Below are 26,314 nucleotides of genomic sequence, written 5' to 3'. Positions count from 1 at the left end.
ATAAATTTTATATGTGGAATGGTGGTGGGTGTGGACTGGAACAGGAGTATCATGTTGGGAGTGGGAGGAGAAATAGGGTTGAAGGAGAAAATGTTCCAGTGTTTTTAGTATGAAAAGATATTCTTCAGGGTACCAAAAGAGACATTAACACCAACACAGACACAAAATCTTCAATGTATAGTCTTTCCTGATTACAAAAAGTGGTATAGTAATGGTGGCACAAAGCTTGTGGGAGTAATCAATCCATGTGTGATTTGAGTTAAGGCTCACCCCACACAATAGAACCCTTATGTGGTCCTCTTTGCATGACCTACAACTGAAGATTAGCTAGCCCAGAGACTTAGGGTAAAATCAAATACTAGTTGTTTAAGAAAAACATGTTCTGATAAAATAGCTCCTAAGGATATTCTGCTGGACACATAGAACAGAAACTTACTGAGCCATCAGCAGAGAGGCTTCCTCCTGCAGCAAACTGGAACAAAAACAGAGACTCACAGCTAGACATTATGCAGAGAGAGAGAGACAGAGACAGAGACACACAGAGAGACAGAGACCGAGAGAGAGAGAGACACAGAGAGACCTTGGGCTACACACCTCTAAATAGGATTTATCCATCATATTCCTCCACTCAGAGCTCAAGGAACCCCTCAGAATAGGAGGCAGTAGGAATCAGGGAACCAAAGGGCATGGATAACACCTGGAGAACAAGGTCCTCTAAAGCAGTTTAACAAATCTCATATGAATACACATGGGCTGAATCATCAATCACAGGGCCTATATGAGTCTGACCAGATCCTTGACATATACATTATAGCTTTCAGGTTAGTATTTTTGTCTGTCAATGATTTTGTGTCTTCTCTTGGAGATCTTTTCCTCCTGTTGCTTTGCCTTCTCCATCTTTGATGTAGTAGGTTTTGTTTTATCTTATTATATTTCATTTTATTAAAAAGTCTCTGTGATAAAATATAAGTAAAAAATTTTCATTTGCTTTAAAATTAGTAATAAATTACTCTTTCTTTTCAAAGATTTATTCTTACATGTATGAGTGTACAGAGATCAGAATATACAGTTTGATCCTCTAGAACTGAATTTATGAATGGTTGTGGAACTCCATGAGGGTGCTGGGAATAGAACATGAGTACTCTGGAGGAGCAGTCAATGCTCTTGACAACTGAGTCATCACTCCAGCCCTGGTAATGCATATTTCTTTATAACCAGTATTATATTTTAACTTCCCTGTTTTGAAATTATATAAAACTTCATGAATATGAAAGTGCATTCAGTTGCTTTAGCTACAAAAAATGAAAATCATAGTTATGATGAGAGTCCTTCATCACATTAAGAATGGCTATCATCAAAAGATGACCAAAAATTAATGAGCATGTGGGAATTTTAGGGAATCACCTGAAAATATCTAGTGTGAGTAGAAACTGAGGCAGCCAGTGTAGTAAGCAATATACAGCTGCTTCAGATAATGAACGTATGAGTAGTATGTTATGGTCCATCGTACCTTTCTTGAAGCTACCAAGGTCAGCATGTCACATAGACACTTTCCTGCCCATATTTATTTCAGCAACATTCAGAATATGCATGATATGGAATCAACCTTGATGCCTGCCAACAAATGAACAAATAAAGATATGGAAATTTTTGTTATTTTACTTCACACATACATAGTCATTATTGCCATTTACAATGCATTCTTAGAATTTTGAAAGTTTCATTCAATAAATTATCTCACTTAAATAAACAGTGGTTTTTAACTGTTATATAACCAATTATATAGACATTTAAATATTTAACTTCTATGTAATTCATAAATAATTGAAACCAAAGGTAAAGTTAAATGAATAAGATTACTGAGTCCAGACTTCTCTTAGACCTATTGGAAGTCAGATAAAAGGCATGCAGAGTTTATACACATACAACAGAGTTGTCCTTAATCTAGAAGAATTAAATGATAACAGGAATTGAGGACAGGACAGGAGATAACACATTAAACTCAAGAGTCAGACTTGAGAAATTCAGACTTTTCACAGACTCTATATGTGTGTGTGACACACTTATTTTTGCACAAAGAAAATAATATAGGTATTATTTGAGCATTGAAAAGTGTAACACGAATTTTAAAAGGTCTTTTAATAAAAAACCCAGTGCCAGCTATTGGAGTAAAGGCTGAAAGCCAGAGAGACAAAGGAACAAACTACTGCTGCATCTTACCTCTAGGAATCCTCAGCCTGAAAAGCCTTTAGGTCCTGTCTCCTCACACCTTGTATAACTTTCTCCAGTCATCACTTCCTTCCTAGTGCTGGGATTAATGGTGTGTGCTTCCCAAATACTGGGATTAATGGTATGAGATCTCAAGTGCTTGGATTAAAGGTGTGTGCCACCACTATCTGGCTCTGTTTCTCTTCTAGACTGAGTCAATCTCATGTAGTACAAGTGGTTTTGAACTCACAGGGATCCAGATGGATCTCTCCCTCCCAAATGCTAGGATTAAAGGTGTGTTTCACCACTTACTGGCTTCAATGTTTAATTTAGTGGTTTGTTCTCTTCTCTGATTTTCAGGCAAATTTTATTAGGCCACACAATATATCACCACAGAAAAGGCTTGAGAGAACTGGGGATATGATACCTTATGAAGCCAGTGAGAAGAAAAATACAGAAGAAAATATCATCAGTAAACTCTCCCACTGACAATGCAGATTCTAGAATGCAATGAAGGATAGATAACTAGGAAAAATTGTATAAGAGTTTACACATTCAATACAGGGTTACTTAAAATTATTATTTCCTTCTAAGATACTCAGCAGAAGACTTCTTCACAACCACTACTAAAATGTAAAATAAACAAAAAACAATGTACTAAATCAAAGATAAAGTAGAAGAAATTGGCCATCACAACATGTCTATGAAAACTGAGGACCAGGGATGGAGATCATGTTTTAGAGCTCAAATATTCAGCTTATCTTCCCATTAACAATGATTGATTGGGAGGAGGAGAAATGGTGGGTCTTATGTCATATTTGAAATAATGCACAAACATCTGATCATCTCTCTGGATCTTGTTGAATATTTAAAAATCAACATTTAACATGCAAATGAACTGTAATTCTGTGACGAGCTGAACAGTTTTGGATATAACAGGACTCAGGAAATTTTGGGATTTGACCTGATAATTGGTTCTCAAGACAATGGAAGCACAGGTTTTGGTTAGATATTCTGTACCTGTCACTGGTGTAGCATAGTTCCCATTGAGCATACTTTGTTATTTCAGATGCTCCACAAATGAGGCTACCTCTCCCTGGAATGGACTTGTTGATATAATGCCCTGTGTATAACCATGAATTCCATCTTTTTTGGTCCTTCTTGAACCATTAATTTATGTTTCACTGTAGGTCATCTAAGAAAATACACTGGCATCATTTCTAATAATGTTCACCTAAACCTAGGTAGTCCTGGGACCAAATTCTTTCAACATGGCTTCATCCCATGAGCCTTATGTCCACAAACATGACTGATATCATGGAACAAGAGACTGAACTATCCCCATATTTAATTATTAACCCATGTTTTTCACATGAACTGGGGACCTCAGGTGCATAGCCCAGGGAAAAGGTTGTCCAAGATTACTCCAGGGGTGAGGAAATAACTGGAAAAAAAGGAATCTTTGATGTGTAAATAGTCTCTCATTTAGCTAAGAAATAAAAGCAGGTAGGAATAAGTGGGTGCCCATTTGGTATGCTTATCTGCATAGCACTTCACAATTCACACTTCCTTAGTGTAGAGCAGGGCAAAGATGTTCACTTTGATTTTCCTCTTCTTACTCCTGAACATTCCACTGCTCCTGGCCAGTTTCACTTATCCCAGGTGCTTTTGGAAAATGAAGCAGACTGACGACAAGGATGAAGACGTGGTGACAAGTTGTATGTTCTCCATCAGAACAGTGCAGTGGCCAGTGGAGAAAGAGTATTTCAACAACATTTTGAATATGCAGTAAGTGCTTTTGTATTTTTCATGTAAATTGTCATCAATAATATTTCATGAGGGGTTTGAGGATGAGGAACAGAGCAATGCTTTGAGTCTTCTATCATGTTCTCTCTACCTCCACACCAACAAATGACTCCAAATTCTTCTAAAGATTCATTGCTATTTTACCACTTTTACTTTTTCCAGAGGGTATTTTATTTTTCTTCCAGTTACATACAAAGATGGAAGTGGAGTGAAGAAAGCGGTCTTTACCATGATCCATCATGAATAGCTCTCCTCTTGACAGTGTTCATAACACAGTAGTCAGTCTCAGCAAAAGGAACCCATTCTATTTCATGAATTTTGAATTTGCAGTAAATGGTTATAGAGTTTGCTGATGGTCCTTTCACCAGTGTGTGCAAGTTCTAGGACCAAGCATTTGTTCCACACCTAGGTGCAGAGCAATTTCAGGTACATATTAAGTTACTCTCTCAAATTCCTCACATGTGGTCACTCTGCCTTCTGAAGATGCATCAGAATGGAAGCAGGAGACATATCCACTGTGAACTCCATGTTTTCCTGTTTCTCCACACTTCATTTATAGATATGTACAATCACTGGCTTTTAAGTATTACAAAGTCCAGTTCAACACTCTGTCTTTATATAAGGAAGGAATTTTTTAATTGTAAAGTATATGTTTATATTCTTTGGAAAGTGAGGCTATCACTAGTAGTGATGGATGGTCACTTTCCTTGTCACTTGCCTGAGTAACAGCTGTGGCATGTGATAGTTGGCAACACTTGAGAACAGGGATAGAAGGATTACTGACTAGCTCATCTTTGCCATTATTTAAGAAGCATGTGTCTTTTCTTTTTATGTATAAGTTGTTTCTTGTCTGATACTTATATCACATTTACTTCTTATGTTTCTCTTTCAGGAATCTTACTAATTATAGCTGCATATTTTACAAATATGGGCACTGTACACATGTTGATTTTGTGGATTGCTCATAGTTGCTTTCAAACACAGTACTCTAAACCAATAGGCAACTGGGACAGCTCAAGCAACTGATGTTTCCTAACATCTACTATGCAGAAGTTAGTGCTTGAGGTGCACAAGTTCTAGTCTCAAATTTCTTTGTCTTTTACTGAAAATTTCAATGATAATTTTTCTGTGTGGTGAAAGGGAATATTTTAAAAGTGCCTATTTCTATAGACAAAGACACGTGAGAGGTACAATTTCTAAGTGAAAAACTGATTGTATTTAACTCTGAGGAAATCATTCAGAATAAAAGAGTATGTTTGATGTGTATTGGTGAGATGATATGAAATGGCTAGGAAGAAGCATGAGTCATTATTTTTCCCATAAACATGAACACAAAATGCCAACATTCTCTTCCAACTTATTTGTTGCCTATTTTTATTACAAAAATAAGTACTTTCTATAAATTTTATACTTTATATTCTTCTATTATAGAAATATGCAATACTGGCATGACAAATCCCAGTAGGATATCAGTATTATGTTAGTATAACTGGAAAAGTAGTCAAAAGATGTTATCTAGAAGAATAATTATGTTGGTTAGATATACCCAGTGTGAACATATCACATGACTGTGTAAACATAAAACAGGTGCACAATACTGGAGTGGGGGTGCACGCCCTCAATCTCTGCACTCAGGACCTGCAGCAGGTGTAGCTCTGTGTATTTGAGGTCTGTCTAGACTACAGGAAATTGTTATTCAATACCATGTGATCTGTGACATTTTATGTCCTAAATTACCATCATTCCTGTCTATACAGATAGACACATACAGACATACATCTTTTACCAAATATTTCTTTGGTTTTTGAATTTATTTAAAAAGTAAATGTTAAAAAAAGATTTTTTTTACCTGCAATAGATAATCCTGAAAGAAAAAGAGAGGGATATGTTGACTATATTGCCCACTAATTATAATGAATTGTAAGTCCATAAGCCAAATGTTAACCCATAAAGACTATTGTGTACTTAAGAGTTGCTCTTTGACAGCCTTAGCCATTTCAGTTGTTTTCATAAGAAAATAACACAAACTCCTTAGATAACATATCATACGGATTTTTTATATTGCTCAAGAATTTCAAAATGAAGACATTGTCAGGTTTACTGTTTGGTCAAAGCGTGTGCCCTTAGGTTTTTTTTTTTTTCATTTTTCTTTATTAAGAAATTTTCTACTCACTCCATGTACTATCCACAGATCCCCCTTCTCACTCCTCCCACCCCAAGCCCTCTTTTCCAAGCCACCCTGCATCCTCACATCCCCCAAATCAAGGTCTCCCATGGGAAGCCAGCAAAGCCCAACATACTGAGCCTAGGCAGGTCCAAGCCCCTTCTCACTGCACCAGGGCTGTGCAAGGTGTCACATCACAGGCACTGGATTCCTGAAGCTTCCCCTTAGACCAGTGACAGATCCCAATCCCCCTGCCTGGGTGGCCCCCAAACAATTCGAGCCACACAACCATCTTCTGTATCCAGAGGGCCTAGTCTAGTCCCACGGGGGCTCTACAGCCACCAGTCCACAGTTCATGGGCTTCCACTAGTGTGGCCAGTCATCTCTACATGTCCTCCCATCATGATCTCGATGTCCCTCACCTGCACTATCTCTCCTCTCTCTCATCAATTGGATTCCTGGAGCTCAGCCTGGTGCCTGGCCATGGATCTCTGTATCTGCCTCCATCAGTCACTGGACAAAGGCTATATGATGACAGCTAGGTTATTTGCTAGTCACCAGAGTAGAACAGTCCAGCTGTGCCCTTGCTTTTAACTTCTGTGCAAGCACTCACAAACCAGATGGAAAATACTCTGATGAAGATGACAATGGCACCTCTCATTTATGGGAGACCCAGCCCTATGAACTTTTAAAGCTTTTGCAAGCTTTCCTCTTCTTATATTATCCCAACCTTACAACAGAAGATATTTGTTTCAATATTTGAGAGAGTTTAGGAGTACTATCTGTTATAGGATAGTCCTTGTATTGACTACAGATAATCATCTGTTGATCTTTGTCCATAATAAACACTGTACCCTTTTACAGAACATCAAATGACAACTACAAGTTTGCTTTGTCCTTGGCTTTTACTGTGGATGAGGTCAACAGGAACTCTGATCTATTACCAAATAAATCTTTAGACTTTGGTTTATCAGACGTTAATTGTAAGGATGTGATTCAACTTTACATTTCCAATATTTTTTTTGAACATGATCATAGTGTTATCCCTAATTATGTCTGTTCTGAAGATATCGAGTGTGTAGTGATGCTTACAGGACCAAACTGGGCAACATCTGCAGTACTGGGGACAATAATGAACATCTATAAATCTCAACAGGTAAGATTTTATGGGGTAGGTTTGCTGTTGCTACCATTCCTAGATGCCAAAAAGAATGTAAGGAGGGGACTGGCCTTACGTTTATATCAGTCTATGTAGTTCATGAGTATTATTCAGAGACTGATGGGCTTTCCACATTACAATGTTTGAATTAGAGATGAGGGATGAAGTAATAGGAAAGGATTATTTTTTATAAATCTTTGCAGAAAAACGTGTTTACAAGTTTTTAGATGCATGCTATCTCATAATGCTCCTTGTGTCCTAGATCCTCCAGCTCACCTATGGACCCTCCCATCCTATCCTGAGTGATCATGAAAAGTTTCCCCATCTGTATCAAATGGCCCCACAGGACACATCTCTAGTCCTGGCCATGGTCTCCATCATCCTTCACTTCCGCTGGAACTGGGTAGGTCTGGCCATCTCAGACGATGATCAGGGTACCCAATTTCTCTCACATTTGAGGAGAGAGATGGAAAAAAAATGCAGTCTGCTTTGCCTTTGTGAACACCATCCCAGCCAACATGAAGTTATACATGCCAAGAGCTGAACTGTATTATAACCAAATAATGACATCATCCACAAATGTTGTTATCATTTATGGTGACAGAGAGAGTACTCTAGCTGTGAGCTTTAGAATGTGGGAATCTCTAGGTATACAGAGAATATGGGTGACTACCTCACAGTGGGATGTCACTACAAGTAAGAGAGACTTCACTCTTGACTTATCCCTTGGGACACTAGCTTTTGCGCACCATCATGGTGAGATTTCTGGTTTTAAAAATTTTGTTCAGACATTGAACCCTCTAAAATACACAGATGAATACCTGGCAAGTCTGGAGTGGATGAACTTTAACTGTGAAGTCTCTGCACCCAACTTTAAGACACTGAGGAACTATTCATCGAATACCTCAGTGGAATGTCTAGTGGTACAGACTTTTGATATGGCCTTTATTGATAGCTGTTATGATGTATACAATGCTGTGTATGCTTTTGCTCATGCAATGAATGAGATTCTTCATCAACAGATAGATAGTCAGCCAATGGACAATGGAAAAGGACATGATTCTAGCTGCTTGAAGGTAGTGTTTCTTCTACTGGATTATATTGGTGTCATCAATATCATATCTTTAGGAGTCTCTCAGATGCGGAAACTCAATGGACTAGGAAATATTTCCCCAAATAGAAAGATTTCAGAGCATTTTTACTAATGAGGAAGTAAGCCTAGATGTTGGTATAAATCTCTAATGCAAAGGCAGTGGAGTAGAAGACACAATGAATCAAGGAAGATCAGTGATTTTGTTATGGAGCCCCTGAATATCATCACCCCTGTTCTAATACAAGAAGCTTTATCAGTCCTTCCTCATGAATGCTCTCCACAATGTGAAAATGAGTCCTTGTTCATTATTAGTCAAATGTGTGGTAATTCGTGTAGGGAATGTTTTTCACACATGCTCTCAACCAATTCTGCCCCCACTGTCAGCTCTGGGGACCTCAGTTGGCATTCTGAGAGTACACAGATAATATTGCTATGATTCAGTTCAGTACATACATGTGTATTCATGTGTGTGAATGGTTGTTTCTCACTGTGTATGTGTGTATGTTTGTATTTTTTTGTGTATCTGTGTGCACATATGTGTTCCTGTGTATATATTTGTTTCTATCAGTAGCTGTCTGTCTTCCTGTGGAAGTGAGCATAAATTTGTCTCTGTGTCAGTGTCTTTCTATATGGGTGATTTTTCTGCATATATCTTCCTGAGTATATTTGTCAGTGAATGTGTCTACATGTGCCTATGTGTGTGTTTTGTATGTTTCCATCTATGCACTTACACATATGTTTATCTGAGTTGCTGTGTCTCTGTGTATATGGACATATGTCATTTGATGTTTGCATACATTTGTTTGTGTGTCAATGTTTCTCTGTGTTCTTTCTGTATCTGTGTGTCTTTCCTTGTATGTATTTGTCTGTGCTTGTGTGTGTGTCTGTGTATATGTTTTCTGTGTGTCTGTTTGGATGCTTATTCATGGCCCTGTGTGCCTCTATGTAAATATGAATGTTGAGGCATATGTGTGTGTAAATAAGATTGTGGCTGTATTTTGTGTCTATCTTTATATGGATGAGTGTGTATGTGTGTGGGGGTGGGTGGGTGGGTGGGTGTACATTTGTTTTGAGTATCTATGTTTTGTGTCTGCATGTATGTCTGTGTTTGGTAGTTTCCTCTGAGAGAACTGAAATTCTAGGAACATTATGATACTCTTATTTATCCATTTGCTTTCACTGAGATTTCTCCCCTGGACTTCTTAAATAAAATTACCTTTAAGATAAAATCAGAATGATTTTTTGCTTCAAGGAAGGACACATACACAATATGATGTTGCCTCTATTTCATTTGCACTCCTTTCTGAGGAAGACGCACTTCACTAATCCTATTGGGGACAGAGTGAATATGAACCAAAAAGAAGAACTTCAGGCAGAGTATGATATTTTCCAGATTTGGAATTTCCCACATGGTCTTGGACTTAAGGTGAAAATAGGAGAGTTTAATCCATATTTTCAACATGGCCAACAGCTCCATTTATATGAAGACATTATAGAGTGGGCCACAGGAAGTAGACAGGTAGATGTGACAAAACTGTACTGATTTCCAATACACAGCAGAAACACTGTCAAGTAGATCCATTTGTGCTTCCTTGTAACTTAATGAAATAAATTGTCATATTAAGAACCAATATCTAGCCTCCTATATTATGTTTCTTCTTTTCACTTTTTTGATATGACACTTTATTAATCCTTTGAGGATTTCAGACTGCATACAGTGTATTCTTACCATATCAGAACCTGTTTCTGGTTTTAAATATAAATATAAAACTGGTTGTAACTATGATTTAATATTTCTAGTGAAGTGAACAATATTCTCTTGCTACCATTATGATTACTATGCAGTGGTTTCCTCCCTTATGCTGAACCTTGGGCACAGATGATGAAAACAGAGGCTATTGTAAGGGTGGAGTAAATTAAAAATACACCAGTCATGAAATTTTATAATCCAATTTTGTTTTATTATTTTTACAAAGATGTCGAAATTGTCAACACCTCTAACCATAAATTAACATTTTCATGATCCATATTATATATTCTATGAATTATAACCTTGCCTTTTCTTTCTTTTTTCTTTTATGTGGGTACTGGTGTTTTGTCTGTATATATTGTATGTCAGGCAACTGCTGTGTGTGTGGTGCATATGGATGCCAGAAGAGTGATTTGCGTATCTGGAAACTTGAGACTGCTCAGTGCCACACATTGGCTGCTAGAAATCAAACTCATGTTTTCTTTATGAGCAGGAATTGTTACTGAAAGCTAAGCCATATCTCTAGCTCTGAATCACACTCTGTAAAAATAAATTACTCAATAGAGGAACTTTGCCTGGTCCCATTAATTATTTCATAGTTTATTCAAGCTAATAAGGGAGTGTCTATATTTTTTCACTATATGGGAAGTATTGGTAGTAATAAAAATTGTTTTTGAGGAAATTTGTAAATGAAATATCCCATTATGTGTCCTCGGTATTTTATAGGTATGAATTTTATTGGGGGTGGTTTTAATGTATACAATTCAAACTGCTCAGTACAAAGTAGGTTGAATTTTAAAGATTGTAACTTTAGGAAACTCTGCAAGCATGATCTGAAGTAATATCTCAGGTGGCCTAGATAGCATGAAACTTACAGTTAATGTTCTTTCTCAGAGTTGAGAAGAGTCAGTCTCTGGGAAAAGGGAATATGAGCTGAAGTTGTAGCTACTGAGCTAAATATTCATTCAGAGGACAGCAATGAAACCTCATGTCTTTTCTAACCACACCCCATTTGAGCATTACAAAAATATCTACTGGAATAATACATGGGATTAAAAACAATTCCACAAGTCCTCTGCTCCCAGAAATGCAAATCCCAATGCAGAAACTAACAACAAACAAATAAACATGAAGATATCAAAGCAACATCACTCCAAACCTTGCAGTCATAGACATAAAGGAGAGTATATTCAATGATATACTAAATAACAAATTCAAAAGATGATTATAAGGGTTTTCAAAAAAAAAAAGAGGGTACAAAACAACTCCTGGAAAATACAATGAGATCATGAAAACTTGCACACAATAAGACACTGAGTGAGCATTTGACAAAGGATTTCAATAAAGATACAAAATAATAAAAAAGTTCAAATGAAAACATATAAAGGAAAAGGAAAATAAATCAAATAAATCTCAGTGAAAATTCTCAAAAAGAGAATATTTTAAGTTGAAAACAGGATGGCAAGACTTGAAGATCAGGAGTAGGAATTAGAATTCAAACTAAAGCAAAAATAATACAATAAGGAAGAATGAAAAACATAGGAGACCAAGTCAATATGATTAAAGATCAAATTTACAAATCATAGCCACAAGAGGGGAAGGACACACTAAAGCCATCAACATTATATCCAGTAAAATGTAGCTGTAAATTTCCAAAATACAGCTTGACCTACAGATTTCTAGATATAGTAGTCATCTAAATACCAAAGACTCAACTCCAGAAAAGAAGAAGCTCTTGAAATATTTTACTTAAAATTAGTTTTGTAACAGAGAAAATTGAAGGCTGCAGGAGAGAAGCCTCAGTCATAGAAGGGCTCCATCTGGATAACAGCAGATTCTATTAAGAATACTTTTAAAGGAGGAGAGTAACAGTGATGTATTTCAAATATTTAGAGACATAACTGCCAACCCCAGTTACTATATGCAGCAAAATTATCCCTCATGAAAGGAAACAGAACAAAGTTCAGCAATGAACACAACTACAGGAATGCATAACCACTGAAACAGCAGTATGAAAGACTCTAGAAGAACTTCACACTCAAAACCGAGTGGACACAAGAGGTCAAAGGAACATAGACACAGCACTAGAACACCAGCCAGAAAAAGAACTATTAGAAAAGTCTCAAATACTGCAATAACAAATGGACAATGATTTACAAATAATTCTCAATAAGAATGGAATGTTAATGGTCCCATTTTCTAATCAAAATGTGTAGACAATGAGACTGCTTCAAAAAGAGAAGCAGACATTCCTTTGTTACCTTCATGGGAAGAAAACCTTTATTCATAAACATGAAGAGAATCCTTCTTTAAAAAGGGGGAAAACATTGTTATGAAGTGAAATAGACAAAAATAAAATTAGAGAACAATCTCCTGGATGAACAGGGATGTAACAATTCTGCAATAAATATCTCCCAAGAGATCTCAACAACACAACATAAAGATCAGTCTTGGCAACTAAGATGAGTTCATTCCAGGGATGCAAGCATGGTTCAACATATGTAGATCAGTTAAGTGTATTATACCACATGAATAACTCAAGGATAGAATTCAATTGTTTTCTAAAAATGTACAGAAAGGACTCTTAACAAAATCCAACCTCAATTCAGATAAAAAATAAACAAAGTCTGACAGAATAGAAGGAACACATCTTGACATAAGGTTTTCTATGTCAAACCTTTTTGCAGACAGATGTTTCCTGTCCTTATTTCTTGTTCCCAAATACCCAGAAGCCATGTCCCAAATTACTACACAGAGGCTTATACTAATTATAAATGCTCAGCCAATTGCTCAGGCTTGTTACTAGCTAACGCCTACATTTAAATTAACCCATTTCTATTAACCTATGTATTGCCATGTGGCTTGTGGCTTTACCTCTCCTTTAGCATGTCTTGCTTCCTGGGTGGCTGGGTGGCATCTCTCCTGACTCTCCCTCCTTCTTCCCATCATTCTCAGTTTGGGTTTCCCACCTAACTTCCTGTCCAGCTACTGGCCTGCCAGTTTTTATTAGTCAATGAGAGTACTACATATTCATAGTATAAAAAAAGGATTGTTTCACAGCATTTCCACTTTTTTTTTGCCTAATTTAAAAGGAAGGTTTTAACCTACATATAGTGAAACTATACTCCACAAAGACCGTTATTAAGTAAAAATTATAGTAATACTATCTATTCCATTTGCATTTGGCAAAACTAGAGAAAATACTTAATTATCTATCTTATCTTGGTGAGTCTAAAGGTTTGTATCTAATTTACTTTCTATTATAACTAAGGAAAACTATAATCATAACTATGTAATCTTTAACTCCATCAAAGATCCCAGAAGGGTGAAATGTTACCTAATGACAAGGACATCAGGCTGCTTGGACAGTTACCCAATGTTCCTCTATAATGTTGGGGCATCCAACTCTGGCCTACAGGCCTAGCATATCTGACAGACTTTCATTTCAGACAGGATTTCTGAAGGACTCTCCTGCCTTGTCTTGGAAAAGTTTGATGGTCACTTTCTTTTATGTCCTGCTTGTCCATTTTAGACAGCATACTGTCAGCAGTTGAGGAAAGGGCTATTTCTTGCCCAAGTGGCTAACTTTTCCCACGAAGAAAGTAAACTCCATATGGAGTTTCTTTGATGCCTATTATCTTTTCTGAAGTAGATTGGTGCTTCCAGGAGCAGACATTTATCATTGTCATAAAAAAATTATGATTTTAAAACATCTTAAATGTCATATTCTGTAGATCTCCGAATTGTTTGAAGATCATCTATCTAAATATATCTGTTTATGACCTTGAAAACATACCTAACATGATAATAATTTTGACTATTATAGACTATTAATCTGTATTTTTAATTATACATTACATTTTAAATGAACTGTATGAGCACAATACTGCAAACAAGAGTAGAAACATACATACAGCATACCAGAAACAACTTTAGATTTGTATCAATAAATTTAAATCTATACCAATGTAAAATATTTTGAGTTTCTATTTTGAATTAAAGTAAGTTCAATAATCTACCCATTTCCTCCAACACTTCTATATTATATTCCCCTTTCTTCTTTTATAAAGATATCTCTATATTTAACTCCTTTGTTGAGTATAACCAATAACAATTTGTAACCAACCCTTCCTTAAATAACAACAAACATTTATAAGCAATATTTTGGGAATGTGGGAGTAGGTCTCTAGACTACTTCCTGTTGATTGGGGGCACTAGTAGTCTTTGGAGAACCCTTAAAAAATTTAGGATTATGTTCAAGTCCTGACTGGATTATTTTGTGAGGCTGGATCATCTTAGCATGTTGGAAACTGTTCTGGATGCTGGATCACCTGGGCCATAGGTTTCATTGGAGTTTTTCAGGGGTCTTTCTGTGGAAACAAAAGCATAACCTCTCCCTCAAAGTAACATATCTTTTGAAAATTTTTGAAGTGAAGATAATTATAAAATCATAAGTTGGTTTAACATAGCAGTTTCCATAATCTGAGCTTTCTTAGCAGCCAAAAATTTTAAAGACAAAATAATAATATACATAATCCAAACATTCTCATATTTTCCAGCTTTATGTGGATTATTTCTTTTATATTCTTTTACTCCCATTTTAATACTTTATTTTATTATTTTAAAATTATATTTTTAAATCTAAGACTGTATATACTCTCTCTCTTTTCTCTCCAAAGATTACGCATATTTTTAAACACACTGTTTAAGACACTCTTTTTGTCTAAGTTCATCCATATTGTGCATTGGTAACCTTTTCTGTCTGTCTGAGCAACAAAAAAATATTTGTGTAACTTAGATCATGGCTTACTGGTGCTGGCTCCTCCCACTCGGTTCTCTGACAGACTAGTCTCATGGTGGAGGCAAGTTTGCCACCAGCTTTGGGAGCGATGTTTACCAAGCCAAATCTGGGAAGTTACTGGGTCCACATTACCACTGAGGAGTCAATGCTCATAAATTCATTTAAGTTTTTGGCAGCAGAGTCTCTTATTGGAGCCACCCCATTTTTGCTGATAACACTTGGTCAGGAAGCCTTCTCTTAAAAGAGCTGCCCCTTTGTTCACTGTCAGCAAACAAAGCCTACCAGAGAAAAGCCTACCAAGAAGCTGCGCTTGACTCTGTTCCTGTGTGTCTGGAATCCTTTTTTAAACTTTGTCAGGCCACATGTTGGAATACCATATGAAGCATTAATCTAATTAATCTTATTGGTAAAAACCAGGAGTCAAATATTGGGGTAAAAACTTGAAAGATCCAGAGGAGCAGCCATAGTCATTTCATACCTCTCCAGTTCCTTCAACCAAAAGGGCCTAGATCCTTAATATACCCAATCTTGTAACTTCCTGTCTCCTCTATGTACAGACCTCCAGACTGCTATAATTAACTAGTGACTAGCTCCACCCTCAGATTCCAAGCAAACTTTATTTGTCAGAACACAAACAAAATATTACACAACACCTTTTGACAGCACTGTAGCACAATGAGAGAAAAATAAAAGAATAACCATTAAAATCAGAATGGGCAGGTGTGTGTGATGTTGCATGTCTTTAATTTAAGCTCTTTGGATGCAGAGGCAGAAAATCTCTTTCTTTTTGTGGGCAGCCTGCCCTACATAGCAAGTCCAAGTAAGCCAGAGCTACATATGGGACCACTGTCTTAAAATAAAGGAGAAAGAAATGGACAAGAGCATGCATGCATTGTCTCCACTCTTTTTCAAAATATTCTTTAAAATATTAGCAAATTAAAAAATTAAATGAAAAGAAAAGAAGTGAAAAAATAAAGAAAAGAAATGTAGCCTGGTTTACATAGGGAGTTTAGGAGAAACAATACACCACCATGAGTCCCCATTTCAACACAAACAACAACAGCAAAGGAAGCATTGTAGTTATCAGTATCTGTGGAGAACATGAGATGATTCTGTGCAGAGGAGATGCTGTGGTTTTGAAATAGAACTTAATGCAAAACAAAAGATGCAAAGTGAGCATGCAAGAATCAGGAACTTTCTGATGCAGCATAAAAATCCCCATCACCAGGTTCATAGTAATACAAAGATGATACATACATTTTTTTTTTCAGTTTAAGAAATCCTTCAGTTGACTTTAAACAACCTTTTATTGAGGTTCCACCTGCATTAGAGTCTTTGTAAGGACTTTCCACATCAGGAAACACTTCACCTTCCAGCTCACTGCACATCGACTCACCAGTTCCTCACCACAAAATAAACTGGGTTTTGCCTTTTTAGCCGTTTTGCTCTTTGTACTGTTTGTCATGCTTTGCAGTGCTGTTTTCCTGGAGTTAATCTTTGTTGTCAGAGATTTTTGGAGATATTTCTCATTTTCAGATGTCCATTCATCCCAGCTTGCTATTTTTTTTGCAGTGATTAAACAGTGACTCTAAGCATATTGAGAAGGAATGTTTCATTTGGCTCATGGGTTATAGTTAATGGGAGACAAGGCAGGAATCTGGAGACTGCAACCAAAGCACAGATACTGAAGGAACAGTGCTTACTGGCTTGCAATGCTTGCTTTGTCCTGCAGCCTTGCCTAGAGACAGTACTGCCCAGTGTGCTGGGCACTCCTACATCACCTAACAGTCAATGCAATGCTTCACAGATTAGACAGCAGGCTAGGCTGAAGGAGATAATATTTTTTAGGTAAGCTTCTTTAGGCCCCATTTTTTTATTGTATTCTGAGAAATGTGATCACTCACTTGGTATATATGAAATTAGCTCATTATATGTAAACATGCTATATAATATAGTTATAGAAGGAGTAGGTAAACCTTCTGACATCAGCATGTGTCTGATTTTCCTCAGATGCTGCCCTCTGTGTGCAGTGCTGATTGTGGTCCTGGATTCAGAAAATCCTGGCAGGAGGGAATGGCAGTCTGCTGTTTTCAGTGCAGCCCATGCCCAGAAAATGAAATTTCTAATGAGACGAGTGAGTATTTACTACAGTTATAAATCTTTCACATTGATCATCCTTTCCACCCCTCATACTGGGATGCAGAAGGGTTTAAAAGGGAACTAAACAAACACAATAAATTATTTTCCTAAGTCTTTATAGGAATATGATTGTTAACTAAGTCCCTGTATAAAACTCCTCATGCCTTGACCCACATCTTGACTCATTGTAAATTCATGGCTGGTGGCATTTTGTCAAAGAGACAGATTTGATAATCAAACTGCAGTGTGAGAGAACTTTACACAAGGTCTTTCATAGTGATTAATCTCCTCTAAAATTACACATAGATTAAATTCAGGTCTTGAATCTTTCAAAATATTTTTAATGTTTTTGCATATATGTATGTGTCCCTACATAAGTTTATACATACCATGTATGTACAGGTGTGCACAGAGAAGAAAACAAGGCAATGGATCTGCTTGAGTGTATGTAGGTGCTAGCAACCAAATCCAAGTCCTCTGTAAGATTAATGAAGAGGGAAAATAATTTCCTGTTCAATTATTAGAAACTGCTAAGAATGAGAGAAGACTACATGTAATATCCAGAGATCTCTTCTCAAAGGTTTGATTTGATTAGAAATTTAGGAAAGTGGCGATAAGTATTGACACATGATATGGAAAATACATTCAATATTCTTATATACATCACCCAGTAGCAATGTCACAAAGTAATCCATTAAAATGGTTTTGTATGAAAGACATTAGCCACAATTATTGAAATGATATTATCACTTACAAAGCCCATATTAGTCAAATGATTATTTATTCAAGATTTGCTAGATATAAATGGTAGGCAGATAGTTTTTCACTACTTTTGCTTGTAATCCTATATAATTAAATTGAAAGTCCTTAAGGGATATGTATGGCATACAAAATGACTCACTAATGCTGATGAACTGAGTTCATCCTCAGGACTCATATAGTAGTAGGAGTTAGCCAACTCCTATAAGTTGTCTTCTGAACTCCATGCAATCTCACTTAAAACATATGCCAATGCAATTAAACACAGTATAATTAAACTCTTTTAAATTTAAAGACACATAGGAATAAAAGTTATTTGTGACAAAAATTAGCAGAACTGTCTTTATTATTACTTTCATTATGTGTATGTATGTGAGGCTGGTGGATATGTGGGCACAAGGGACAGTACAGTGGAGAAGCATCCAATGACCCTGAAGTTTTAGTTTCGGGTGGTTATGAGACATCCGATATGGATGCTGAGAACTGAACTCAGATCTTCTCCAGGAGCAGTACATTCTCTTCCAAGTTGAACAAAGTTCCCAGCCCATTAGAAGAATTAACTAAATAGAAAAGTGCACAAAAAAGTTATTCTAGATAAAAATACTTAAAATGTTGGAAGCCCGCTGTCACTATCTACAATTACCCAATGATTCCGCGCAATTACAATATGGTTTCCTACACTTACCATCATGACTATTACAACTTATGAATAGGGCACTATTTATTGCTCAACACAAACATTCTGTATTGCTACTCCTTCTTAAGAGCTCTTGTGTTATCTTTCTCATGCTGTTTATGCGTATCTACCTCACACTAGCATACACTAACAGAGCCTGGGTCTCACAGAAATATAAATTAGGGAAGGAGGAAGGTGTTTTCTGTTCCGAAAGGTAACAATCCAGGTGTAGCGTCATTTTAGTGCTAAGTATATTCAGAAGTTTATACTTGTAGTGATAGTGTTATTGCTTCTTACAAGCAACTATTGGGAGCTTTCTGTCTCTACTGCCAGAAGAAGACATAACTAAGGCTGTATTTATGAATTCTCTTATTTTTGCCATCCTCAAGCATTATTATATTCATATAACTTTCATCTTTCACTTTTACCCTCCTACTTACTCCATATAAACCCAATCACTTTTAAATTCATGAGCTTTTTGTTTCATATATATATATATATATATATATATATATATATATACCTATACACATATATAAATATATAAACATGTAAAACTTACTGATTCCATGTAGAGTTGCTTTTATTTCAATGTGTTTGGGCCAGTAAATTTGAACTAGAAAATGTATCAGAGGTCTGGTCCCAGTGGAAGACACAGTCTCCATATCTTATGGGGACAGCTTTCATAAAAAAGCTTTTCACAAAGACATCAGGAGGCATTGAATCCATGGGATATCTGATTTTAGTACACACTCAGAAAAAGTGTGGTTCACCACTATAAGGCACTTCATCATAGCATCTGTAATGTATTAAAAAATCTGTACTTTCTAATATCATGTCACATGATCACATCAATTCGAAAATGATTCTTTGGTTTTTTTTCCCCATAGAGATAATGAGAATTATGAAATGGAAGCATTGTTATGCAGCAATGTTCTTCAATTACATCCTCAACAACAAAATACAGATATTGCAATGTTTTTTCAATACACATAATTGAAATGTCCTGTCAATAAAAGTGCTGAAGCAGAACTAATCATACTTTACTTTTTCTATCAGATGTGGATCAGTGTGTGAAGTGTCCAGAGGACCAGTATGCCAACAGAGAGCAGAACCAGTGCATTCACAAAGCTGTGATATTTTTGACCTATCAAGACACCCTGGGGATGGCTCTTGCATTAATTGCTTTGTGCTTCTCTGCATTCACAGCTCTGGTTCTTGTGGTCTTTGTCAAGCACCATGACACTCCCATTGTGAAAGCCAATAACCAGAAGCTCAGCTACATCTTGCTCATCTCACTCATCTTCTGTTTCCTCTGCCCCTTGCTCTTCATTGGCCACCCAAACTCAGCCACCTGCATCCTGCAGCATATTACATTTGGAGTTGTATTCACTGTGGCTGTTTCCACTGTGTTGGCCAAAACAGTTACTGTCCTTCTGGCTTTCAAAGTCACCGCCCCTGGAAGAAAGATGAGGTCCTTTCTAGTTTCAGTGACACCTAACTACATCATTGTTATCTGTACTCTCATCCAATTTATTGTTTGTGCAGTCTGGCTAGGAGCTTCTCTTCCCTTTGTTGATATTGATACACATTCTGAGCATGGTCACATCATCATTGTGTGCAGTAAGGGTTCAGTCACTGCCTTTTACTGTGTCCTGGGATACCTGGCCTGTCTGGCTCTGGGAAGCTTCATTGTGGCTTTCTTGTCCAAGAGTCTGCCTGACACATTTAATGAAGTCAAGTTGCTGACATTCAGCATGCTGGTGTTCTGCTGTGTCTGGATCACTTTCCTCCCTGTGTACCATAGTACTAAGGGTAAGGTCATGGTGGCTGTGGAGATTTTCTCCATCTTGGCTTCCAGTGCAGGGATTCTGGGATGTGTCTTCATTCCCAAGTGCTATATAATTTTGTTAAGACCAGATAGAAATTCTCTCCAAAAGATCAGGAAGAAACTATCTTCCAAAACTGATATCTCATGAATTCTAATACATAGTTGGTTATATATTAGACAAATATATAGTTGGTTCATAACCACCAAATGCTGAATTATAATGCAACACCTATCCCTTTTACAATGACTCTCACTGTTTCCTCTAATGATGTTACCTAGCAGTATCGTGTCTACTACTGTTGTCTACATTGGCTCCTATAATCTTTCACTCAGCCACTCATTTCATAAGACCTAGCCATTGGACAATAGTGCAGTATGGAGATATCCTTTTCTTCTCTAAAATACAAACATGTTCAAAATAAAATCAATGTTCTTACTTTAATATCTGTGTGGATAAATCACTTTGAGGGCAGATGAGTGGTGAGATAAAATGCAGAATATTTGTGGGAGAGTGAACTTGTGCTTATCAATGATGGTAAAATAATATTCCTCCTTCCAGGGGAATGTTAAGATAATCCTGATGCATCCTAGAGGTTAGAACAGTAGAACTTAGAGCAGAACAGGATGTTTTGATAAACAAATAGAAAGAATACTGCAGATGCTGGGTTAATGTCTAAGCAGTTGAGGTCATGTACTGCTCTTGAGAAGGACCTTATGCAATTCTCATCCCGAACAAAATGCTCTTGACAACCACGTATAGCAATATCTCCAAAGAATCAGGTGACCCCTTCTGGATTTTAAGGTTATCTGAACTCACATGCACACATAATCACACACACACACACACACACACACACACACACACACACACACTCACACACACTTAAAATCACATAAGGTTTTTTCTTATATATAGAAAAACATTACAAAGACTATGCACTTGGATTCTGCTTTTCAATGTGCTCTTAAGATGTCAGAATTAGAAATAATCTATGGACAAAGAATAAGATATGAGAAGAGATGACTGGGACTGTTAGTGCATATGACATAAGAAACTTCAACTTAAAGTGTACCAAAAGAGACATAGCTAGGGAATTGATAAGGGAAGAACAGCTTGGTAAATTGATCTCTATTTGTATATAAGAATGTTAGAGATCTTTGAAAATCAGAACTCTGCATTTGTTACATATCTGTTGAAGGAAAACATGGGTCTTAAGTAAATTGTAACATCGTAGTAACTTGCAATTTTTTTTTGTCAAATATATATCCCTGGTCCAAGGTTATAAGAGTTAGACTTCTTTTCTAAGAATTATTTTGTTTTCGTTTCTTGTATAAGTGTGTTTTCTATTATGCAAGAAGTAATGACAGAGACCAGCATACAGCGTTGAATCCCAAGAACTGTCTTTATGATTATTACTAAGGGGAGCTTTTCAGTTCCACGAGGCCCAGTTTATTAATTGTTGTTCTTAGTATGGACACTAATGGTATTCTTTTCAGAAAATTTTCTCTATTCCAATAATTTCAAGGCTCTTGCCCACTTTCTTTCCTGCCTGGTTCACTCTATTTGATTTTACATTGAAGCCTTTGATAAACTTGGTCTTGAATTTTGTGCAGGGAGATCTGTATGGATCTATTACAAGATGTCTTATATATGCAGACATCCTGTTAGGCCTGCATCATTTGTTAAAGATGCCTTACTTTTTCAAACGTGTATTTTTGTTTTCTTTACAGAGTCAGGAATCCATAGGTGTGTGAATTTATATATAGGCCTTCAACTCAAATCCATTGTCTTTTTTTATTCCAATACCATGCTTTTTTTTAAACTATAGCTTTTTAGTAAATTCGAAGTCAGGAATAGTGAAACTTCCCAAAGTTCTCTTATTGTTCATGTTTTTTTTTTCAGCTATTCTCTTTTGTTTTGGTTTATCCCTACAAAGCTGTATATTTTCTTCTGAAAATCTATGGAAAATTTCATTAAAATGGTGCATTCTGGTGGTCATGCTTGGCTTTGTTGTTTGTATTTATATTTCTAAATCTTGATTTCCAGAAATCTTTCACTTTGGGTCCTATTTTAAATTATTGATTTAATTTCCATTTTTAGGTCTTGAGATGTTTTATTCATTTCCTTCCAGTTTGTTTGTCTTCTTGGATTTCTTTCCTTTAGTAATTATTATTCCTGTTCACAATCTCTCCTGGCCATAGTTTGCCTCCCCTCCACTCTTTCCTGTCTCATCCCCCACACATTTCCTCTCTCCAGTAGATCCACTGCTTCTCCTTTTTCCTTCATAAAGGGTAGGCCTCCCAGGGAGGTCAAACAAAGACCATATAACAAGTGGCAAATGATACTAGGCAAAACCCCTCATATCAAGGCTGGATGAGACAACCTATTAGGAGGAAATGTGTTTTAAGAGCAGACAAAAGAGTCAGACACACCCATTTCCCACTGTTAGGAGTCTCACAAACACCCCAAGCTCAACAACTACTGCAAGTATGTAGAGGACCTAGTACAGACCCATGCAGGCACCATTATTTCTGTTTCAGTCTCTGTGAGCCCCTATAAGCCCTGCTTAGCTGATTCTTTGGGCCATGTTTTCCTAATTTCCTTCACCTTTCTGCTTCTTATAATCCTTTCTCCTTCTATTCCCCAGGGGTCTCTGTCCTTCACTTAATGTTTGTCTCTGGGTCTCATCTCTACGTCTACTTCCAACAGCTGCCAGAAGAAGCCTTTCTGGTGGTGATTTGGCTAGACACTGATCTACAAGCATGAAAGAATGTTTTGGAATCAATTCATTGATTTTTTTTGTTTTGTTTTTGTTTTGTTTTAGTCAGTTGTGTTTGGTTTTACCCTAGGTCTCTTGAGACATTCAACTTCTGGTTCCTAGCCATCCTTTTCTTGGATTTCTTAAAGGATTTAGCATCTTTATCTTTAAGAACTTCAATAATATTCATAAAGGCTGTTTTGAGATTTTGTTTTGCAGCTTCAGTAGGTTTACTGGTCACAAATGGAGACATATTGTCCTGGCTAGTTTCCATTGTATTTTTCAGTTGAGAGAGTAGCCTGCCAGTGGTATTCTGCTGCAGAGCTGTGGATGATACAGGGGGATTGCATTTGTGGGAACAGGGGGAAAGAAAAGGTTTATGGGAATCCTTGTTGGTTTTCTGGAAGAAGTGGCCTGTGGGTAAGCAACATGTGTCTGCTGGAATTGGGCTCTGTGATATAGCAAAGGGTGGTGAACTGGAAGATAGAAGGGGAAGATCTGTGGGATCCACAGGAAATGGAAATAGTCAGGCTGTGAAGGCTACCACAGGAGTTTCTGCTGCAAAGCTGATGACAAGGCTAAGAGGGTTGAATCTGGGGGAAACTAGAGTTTGTGAAGAGTGATGAAGATGTAACCCACTGCATCCTTCTACATGCAGACATCCCATTCAGTCAGCAGAACTATTTGTTGAAGATGCTGTCTATAGTTCACCCTGTAATTCTGACTTCATTATTAAAGATCAGATGTCCATAGGTGTGTGGATTTATGTGTATCTTCAATTTGATCCCATTGCTCAGTTTTTATGTTTATATGCCAACATCATTAGCTTTTTTTCACTATAGCTTTATAGTACAATTTAAAGTTGTAAATATTGAGACTGGCCTCTGTGGTTTTATTTCTCAGAATTATTTTAGCTATCCTGCATTCTCTGGGTTTCCAATAAAACTGAAATTTTTTCTTCATAGATCTGGAATTTTGATGGGAATTGAAATGAAAATGTAGGATGCTTTCTGTAAGCTGGAAATTTTTATTATTGAAATCCTAGTGATCCATGAGCATGGGAGATCTTTTAATTTTTTTTATATCTTCTTCATTCCTTATTTCAAAGAGCTGAAGTTTTTGTCATGCAAGTCGTTCCTTGCTTGGTTAGAGTTGACCCAAGATAGTCTATGTGTTTTGACTATTGTGAAAGTTGTTTCTCTGATTTCTTTCCAGGCCCATTTGTCATTTTTAAATATGAAAACTACCAATTTTTGTGAATTCTTTATGCATCCTGGGAGGTTGTTGAAAGTGTTTATCAGCTGTAGGAGTTCCTCAGTGGAATTTTTAGACTCACTCATGTGTAGTTTCATAATATCTGCAAATAATTATTTTTATTTCTTCATTTCAAATTTGTTTCCCCTGATCTCATTCATATATCTTGTAGATCTAGGTAAGACTTCAAGTACTATATACAATAAGTATGTAGAGAGTGGACACCTTTCTCTTATGCCTGATTTTGGTGGAATTTATTTGAGTTTCTCTTAATTTATATTGATGTCAGCCATAGGTTGCTGTAAACCTTCATGATTATGTTGAGGTATGTGTCTTTTATCCCTAATTTCTCCAAGACTTTTATCATGAAGGGGTGTTGGATTCTATAACAGATCTTTTCTGCCTCTGATGGTATGATGCCATGTTTTCGTTTTTGAAGTTTATGGAATAGATTGATGGAACTTATTAGATGGAAATATCCTGACATCTCTGGGATGAATCCAACTTGATCATAATAGTATTTTTGATGTGTTTCTGGATTTGGTTTGGACATATTTTATTGTGTATTTTTGTACTATTGTTCATAAGGTAAATTTGCCTGTGATTCTCTTTTGTTGTTATAACATAATGTGGTTTGAGTTTCAGGATGACTAGAGGTTCATGAGACGAACTGACCAATGTTCAGTCTGTTTTTCTTTTTCAGGACAATTTAGAAGTATCAGCATTAACTCTCCTTTGAAAGAGTTTTGAAGATTCTGTGATAAAATTCATTGGTTTTGGTGTTGCTTGGTTAGGGGAATTTTAATGATTGCTTCTGTTTCATTAATAGTTAGAGTTCTGGTTAAATTGTTTATCTAACTTCAATGTAAGTCTAGTAAGTGGAATGCATTGAGAAAATATGGATATGAATGTATATTCAAGTGTTTTAGCTATAAAATTGGAAAACCACAGTTAAAATGGGAGTATATAACAGTGAGAGTGAATAGCTTAAAAAATGATCACATAAACTAATGAGCATGTAGGAGATGTGGGAATTCCCATGAATGTTTGTATTGTGAGTAGAAACTGAGGGCCCCATTGTGGTAAGCATATACAGATAATTCAGTCTGTAAATTTGGGAGTATTGTATAGTCCATGCATGCCTCTCATGCAACTTTCTGGAAGTTCATAAGTCAGTGTAGCACACAGACACTTGCCTGTCCATGTTTATTTCAACATTTTTTTCAGGATATCATCTAAAATTTTGTGATTTTGTTTTTACTTCAAATATACAAAAATTCATTATTGCTATTTACAATGCATTCTTATCAGTTTGAAAGATTCATTCAATGAATTACTACACTTGAATATATGCACAGAGATTTTTAGGTAAACCACATATCTCAGTGTTATAGAAGTTTAAAAAACATCTTCTATGTAATTCATAGTTTATTTAAAACAATGACAACATTAAACAAATAAGATTACTTGTTACAGACTTTTCTTAGACTTATTGGAATTAAGATGAAAACCTCACAGGACTTATATGCACATAATAGAGTTGTCCTCACCCTGCAAGAATTAAAAGATGTCATTAGCAGGAACTGGGGAGAGTGTAGGAGATAATCATGTTAACTGCACAGACTCCAGACATTCAAATTTTCACAGACTCTAAATGTAATGGTTTGTGTCTGTGTCTCTCTCTCTGTGTGTATGTGTACTTATGCATAAACATATATAAATGAATTTATACAGAAAGAGAATAGGAGAGGTATTATTTAAAATTTGAAGATATGAGTTTACCTGGTTGGGGTAGAACATAAAGACTGTATGAAAAAATATCACTCTTGTCTCATAAATTGAACAAGAACCTACATATCGTAAGGCGAGATGGAGGCTGTCTGAATTGAGGAATGGAAGTGGTAGTAAGATGAGT

General features: G+C 36.4%; 1 pseudogene; it reads left to right on the top strand.

Moving 5' to 3' along the window:
- The first annotated feature begins 3,799 nt into the window (after positions 1-3,799).
- Positions 3,800-20,534, top strand: LOC114685605 (annotated as a pseudogene).
- Positions 20,535-26,314: the final 5,780 nt, after the last annotated feature.

Source organism: Peromyscus leucopus, chromosome 1, assembly GCF_004664715.2.
Source record: "Peromyscus leucopus breed LL Stock chromosome 1, UCI_PerLeu_2.1, whole genome shotgun sequence".
NCBI classification, from domain to species: domain Eukaryota; kingdom Metazoa; phylum Chordata; class Mammalia; order Rodentia; family Cricetidae; genus Peromyscus; species Peromyscus leucopus.
This window is presented reverse-complemented; position numbering and strand designations above follow the sequence as displayed.